The sequence below is a fragment of the Lycorma delicatula genome, chromosome 11, assembly GCF_047948215.1.
Source record: "Lycorma delicatula isolate Av1 chromosome 11, ASM4794821v1, whole genome shotgun sequence".
Taxonomy (NCBI): domain Eukaryota; kingdom Metazoa; phylum Arthropoda; class Insecta; order Hemiptera; family Fulgoridae; genus Lycorma; species Lycorma delicatula.
The window spans coordinates 29218976-29225788 of NC_134465.1; the positions used below are offsets into that span (position 1 = coordinate 29218976).

At 31.2% G+C, this 6813-nt stretch overlaps 1 pseudogene; it reads left to right on the plus strand.

The window, feature by feature from the left end:
* Positions 1 to 4864: 4864 nt before the first annotated feature.
* LOC142332496 (cytosol aminopeptidase pseudogene) lies at positions 4865 to 6433 on the plus strand (annotated as a pseudogene).
* The last annotated feature ends 380 nt before the right edge of the window (positions 6434 to 6813 follow it).

Here is a 6813-nt window from a genome sequence, read left to right on the forward strand (position 1 = left end):
TTTATTTGCTGATATATAAATTGAACGGGGGTATTTTTAAAATCAATTAAGAACTTGGAACAAAAATCCTTTAATAACTTATTATTTTCAACTAAAAAACTTTTTTTTTTAATGGAGAATTGGTATGTAAATTCGTTAGAAAAAGAATATTAAGGAATAGAAGCCTAGTTACTTTACAAATACAAAGATATCCTGATTTATCCATTCCTCATAATGAAACCTGCAAAATAAGTAAAACAAATTATAAAAATAAAAAAAATACTGCTAAAAAAAATAAATAAATTGTACAAAAAAAAACGAAAATCGAACTAAAAAAAAAGAAAAACGAAAATCGAACTAAAAAAAAAAGAAAAAAGAAAAAGAAACCAAGGTATGGAAATAAAGGACTGAACATCGTTATGCAGTATTTAGTTAAATAAAATCATGTATACCAGTCAACTTTAAGACAGTATTAATTTGTTTAAATATATTATTTATGGTGTATAAATAGGTTTTCTAATGCTAGTTGCACTTTACGTTGTCTAATGATTAAGTTTTCACCAGGTCATATATCGGTATTAAAATTTTGTTCTTCAATGAAAATATTTAAATGCTTTGAAATGTAATTGTCCTATATGAAAGCTCTGAGTAGTAATTATGTTGTATTAGCCCCCCGATTGCATTTAAATATTTTCGTTGAAGGACCAAATTTTCTTATCGATGTACGACCTGGTGAGACGATAATGATTAGACAACCTTATATGGTTCCTATTTCTACAACATGAAAAATATATTTAAACAATTTACAACTGTCTGAAAATCGATCGGTTATTCATTATATTATTTAATAAAATACTGCATAACGATGTTAAGTTTTTTATTCCCATAATTTGTTTCCTCCTTTTTAGTTCGTTTTTTAGTTGATAACATCAACTATTAAAAATTATACAGGGCACATTATTTATTTCCTTCTTGTTTTAACCAAATCCTTATTATTTTTTACTTAATTTGTTGTATCAGGTGTTCAACAGTAATCCTAGGATTTCTTTTTTGTTCATCGGCAATAAATTTATTTGTAAATTAATGAAATAATTTGCAGTATTCTAATAGTACTTGCTCTATGCAAAATTAGTCGAGTGGTGGACTGAAATATTGGATGTAATCATCTCAATTTTAAGTTTTTTAAAAATTTATTAGTAATTGAATGAAAATTTCACAGTATTAAGTATATTATAGGGCTATTAAAAAAAAAACATTATTTGTATACGTGGTTGGCCTTTTGTAGAAAAGAAACTGTGGACTGTACAGATTTTTTTTTATGTAATGTAGTTTGTAATTCCTTTTTGTATTAGTCTTATTCTGGTAACACTTAGAGGACTCAGGCTTTTAAGTGAGTCAGACATATGGGGTTAAGCTATGTTTTTTTTGTTATTACATGTTTCTGCCGTTCTATTATTTTTAACAAATTTTTACAAAATCTTTATCTGTTGATCGTAGTTTCATTTTGGAAAATAAATAAATAATGATAAGAGGGAAGGAGGAAGCTGGTCGGTTAACTTTATATTTTGGATACCGAAATATTTAACTTTATAAAGGCAGTGTGAGAGTGTATTGTCACTGTAATGCGTATTCAAAAATCATTCCAGATGAAATAGGAGTTGCTATTGCAACTCCTCGATTGGTGGATTTATCATCTGGTATAATCTGTCAAATTTCTGCCATTTTTAAAGTTGTTCTGTCACTCTTGGAGGGTTGTGCTCTGGTTCCTCAATTCTCCTCTGACAAAAGCGTATGGTTTTTGAATCGTGAACCTTTTACCCTTCAAAACACCGGTTTGAGCCTTAGATATGTTACTATAGATCTTGAATGGATTTCTGGATGTGTGTGGTCAATTTTCCTAGTCTCTTGATAATTTTAAATTTGAATTGATTTTCAAAACAAGCATTGACAATTGTGTACAAAAACAAATATTTTAGCTCAATTTATTTATTTTTTGACAATAGGTTTTTAAATTTTTATAATTCTTTTTATTATTTAATACTTTTTAGCGATCACGATTCGAAAACTTATGGATATAACGTGTTTACCGTACCGAGTCAAATAAGGAAATCGTAAACGTTTCAACTTATTTATTTAATTGTGGTGTAGCAATCTAAACTTCTGGAATTCAAACAACTAATGGCTAAACTCTCCAGGTGTCTCACGAGACTCAGTGCTGGGTAAGCACTTGGCAAAGATGCGAGTGCTCAGATCTACGACAGCTCTATCTAGGATACTTCCTTGAAGTTTTTGCACCGTCACAGCCTACCCCACTATTATTAGCGGCAGCATACGCCGTTCCACTTTGCCCTGCCCTCCTAAAGCATTAAATTCCACAATAGCGGACTCGATCCTCAATCCGATGCTAACATTACCTCTAATCATAATGACATCAAACTCTACAAAGACCATTTGTAGGAGCTCGTCGTGCTCAAGCTGGTCTCGGCGTAGGGTAGAGACCACTCGATTTTTCTTAGTATACCGGTCGGGTCCATCGTCATTTTGTATTATACTATCAAATACTCCGTTTAAATGTTGAAAATCGATAGATCGGTTGCGAAGATATAACATTTCTGAATAGAGAAATTTTGAAACTCGAGAGAGTGTACCGGATGCATGAAAACGTTAGCCTCCAACCGATTAACAAATACCCCGTTTGAAAATTTTGAAAATAGGACGACTGTTTGCAGAGATATTATAAGAGCTCCCCGTTGAAGCTTCCAAAACAGCAGCCCACGGCACTCTGTTTGTTACCAGTTGATGGTGATTACTGGTCTTGCCACGCAGTACGACACTACTCTAGCCTCATACACAGTCCCCACGGGAAGCCCATTTTTTATTACAGATTTTTAATTAAATATTATATTATTTTACCTAACGTAAATTTAATTCTATTATTTCTGTAATATTATTCATTCCATTGATTTGAATCGTTCGGTTTAAACCCGACTAAAACAACAGGCTCACAGTTCATTAAAGTTTGTGCTTCAACCGAAAGAAATAAATATTTGTTTCTGTTATCCTTACAGATGATAACAGAAACCTTATAGAGGATAAGGTTCTCCGCGAGCGAAGCCGCGGGTAAAAGCTAGTTACTGTCTAATCTACAGCCAAACTTTTAACGGTGTTATAAAAACTGCTGGCGTTATATAATGCAGGGATTAGAACTTCCTAAGAAGGACAAAAGATAAATAAGTAACAAAAAATATATGTACACACATGCATATTACAAAAAGCAGAAAAAGTAATTTTGTTTTTGTATCAAATTAATTAATGAAATTTATAGAATTGTATACCACAATTAAATAAATAAGTTGAAATGTTTACAATTTCCTCATTTGGCTCAGTGCGGTAAACACGTTATATCCATAAGTTTTCGAATCGTGATCGCTAAAAAGTATTAAATAATAAAAACAATTATAAAAATTTAAAAACCTATTGTCAAAAAATAAATAAATTGAGCCAAAAAACTATAATAAATCGAACTAAAAAAGAGGAAACAAATTATGGGAATAAAGGACTTAACATCGTTATGCAGTATTTAATTAAATAATATAATGAATAACCGATCGATTTTCAGACAGTTGTAAATTGTTTAAATATATTTTTCATGTTGTAGAAATAGGAACCATGTAAGGTTGTCTAATTTATAATATCGTCTCACCAGGTCGTACATCGATAAGAAAATTTGGTCCTTCAACGAAAATATTTAAATGCAATCGGGGGGGCTAATACAACATAATTACTACTCAGAGCTTTCATATAGGACAATTACATTTCAAAGCATTTAAATATTTTCATTGAAGAACAAAATTTTAATACCGATATATGACCTGGTGAAAACTTAATCATTAGACAACGTAAAGTGCAACATGCATTAGAAAACCTATTTATACAACATAAAAAATATATTTAAACAAATTAATACTGTCTTAAAGTTGACTGGTATACATGATTTTATTTAATTAAATACTGCATAACGATGTTTAGTCCTTTATTTCCATACCTTGGTTTCTTTTTCTTTTTTCTTTTTTTTTAGTTAGATTTTCGTTTTTTTTTGTACAATTTATTTATTTTTTTTAGCAGTATTTTTTTTTATTTTTATAATTTGTTTTACTTATTTTGCAGGTTTCATTATGAGGAATGGATAAAACAGGATATCTTTGTATTTGTAAAGTAACTAGGCTTCTATTCCTTAATATTCTTTTTCTAACGAATTTACATACCAATTCTCCATTAAAAAAAAAAGTTTTTTAGTTGAAAATAATAAGTTATTAAAGGATTTTTGTTCCAAGTTCTTAATTGATTCTAAAAATACCCCCGTTCAATTTATATATCAGCAAATAAAGTTTACATATTTCATAAATCTGTTTAGAATGCATAATTATAAATTTTTAATTAAAATGTAGCTGAAAGAGAAAGGGACTGTTTAAGACTTTTTTTTTGTAACAGCAAATATTTATATTCAAATATAAATAAAAATAAAATAGTTTTAAAATTCTGTAACATTAATTAAAATAACAAGAAATCTCTGAATTACATGAATCATATGATAGAATTTTAGTAACAATGTTGTTAAGTAAATGCTACAATTAAATTGGTTTAGTTTATTGCATTCATAATTTGCATTTATATTTAAAATTTCCTTTAAATTTACAGAAATTTTTAATGTAAATATATTCATGTATAAATTTATTTAATGTAATTAACGTTTATTTATGGATTATGAGCAAGTAAAATTTTGAATATCTGTTCTTTCAGAGTTGAATAGGTTTGAAGTATCAAATTTGATTTAAGTTTTATTTAGTGCAGCCTGTTTTGAAAATTTTTAAAACGTGTGTACAGAATGACCTTATTTCGTAACATTTTTAAAAGGTTAAATCTGATCAGAAATATAACATCTCAGACTACCTGTAGCGGGGAAGGAGATAGTGTAGGTCTTGTATTAGGACTATACAACGATCCCAAAGACCAACACAACAGAACCTTCACGCTCACAAAAACAGCAGATGCTTATAATAGAATATGTAAAGGAAAACTGCGAGAATTGTTAGAAGTGTCTGGGCCTGCATTGCATAGGAACGAAGTAAGAACTTTTTACGGTCTGGAACCAAAATTTACGAGTGTTGCTGTAGTTGGCTTAGGAGAACAGTGCCTCTGCTATAATGAAGACGAGCAAATAGATGAGCACAAAGAACAAATTAGAGAAGCAGCAGCTATAGGAAGCCGGGTTTTGCAATTAAATAACAGCTGTGAAAATATTTATGTAGAGAGTTTTGGACATGCTGAATCTGCTGCAGAAGGAGCAGCTTTGGGTGTCTGGGTTCACCAAGAGCACAAAAAAATTGAGATGCGAAGAATTATGCCAAGACTACATCTTTTTAATGACGCTGATTACACCGGTTGGCAAATAGGCCTACACAAAGCTGCAGCGCAGAATCTTGTACGTCAATTGTGTGAAATGCCACCGAACCTACTGACACCGCGAACATTTGCAGAGCATTCGGTTAAGCTACTTCATGTTTCTGGAATTAATTTGGAAATGAAGATAAAACACTGGTTAAAACTGGTGGGGATGGATGCGTTTCTGGCTTTTGCTAGAGGATCATGTGAAGAACCAATATTGCTGGAAGCTTCTTATTATGGGTGTGATCCGACTGTCGCGCCTGTTGTGTTGATAGGAAAAGGAGTGACATTTGATAGCGGCGGGTTGTGCTTAAAGGAATATCATGAAATGGAAAGAATGCGAGGGGATATGGCAGGAGCTGCAATTGTCATTGCAACTCTACGTGCTGCCTCTGCTTTACAACTTCCAGTCAATATTCGAGCTTTAATTCCAATGTGTGAAAACATGATGGGTCCACGATCATTGAGACCAGGTGACATTGTTAAAAGTTTAAATTCAAAGACTGTAAAAGTTGAAAGCACGGATACAGATGGAAGATTGTCATTAGTAGATATTATTTCATATGCTGAATCCTTTAACCCAAAATTTATTTTGGATATTGGAACATTAAGTAAAAGTATAAAAAATGGTCTTGGGACTGCTGCAACTGGTGTATTTACGAACAATGATAGTCTATGGGAGCAGATGAAAATTGCAAGTATTCATACTGGTGACAGGGTTTGGAGATTTCCATTGTGGAGGCATTTTTCTCAAAAAGTGAGATACACTCGATCAGCTGATTTGAAATTAACATCTGATAGTTTAGGAGGTGTTTGTTCGACTGCATCCTTTCTGGAACATTTTCTTTGTGGTAAAACTGACTGGATACATATGGATATTTATGGTGTATCAGTAACATCGGGCGACAAATATAAATATTTACAGAAAGGACAGTCAGGTCGTCCAACACGAACTGTAATTGAATTCTTAGCTCAGTTCGCCTGCAAGCTGTCTGAAAATAAAAGGTAAGTTTATTTTGAAACTATATTAGTTACTGAATGATATCTAACTATATAAAGAAATGTTGATCCTATATGTCACGTATGTATGTGATTATCCATTTTGCACACATTTATGGATTTTGCATGTGCATATGTCTGTTATTAAATATACAAATGTTTGAATTGAACACCAGAGAATATAACTTAACACCAGACAGAATAGCCTTTTTATTTTCCTCAATAAGTGAATGTTCTGTTATTTAAAGTTATTCTTACTTGAATCATCAAAACTAGCAGAAAATCAGATTCAAAACTTTACATTATTGTAGCAGTATGTGTTCAACAAGATCTGTAGAATTACAATTGAAATTACTGAAGAAATAATTGTTTAGAAATGTCACCTCTCGT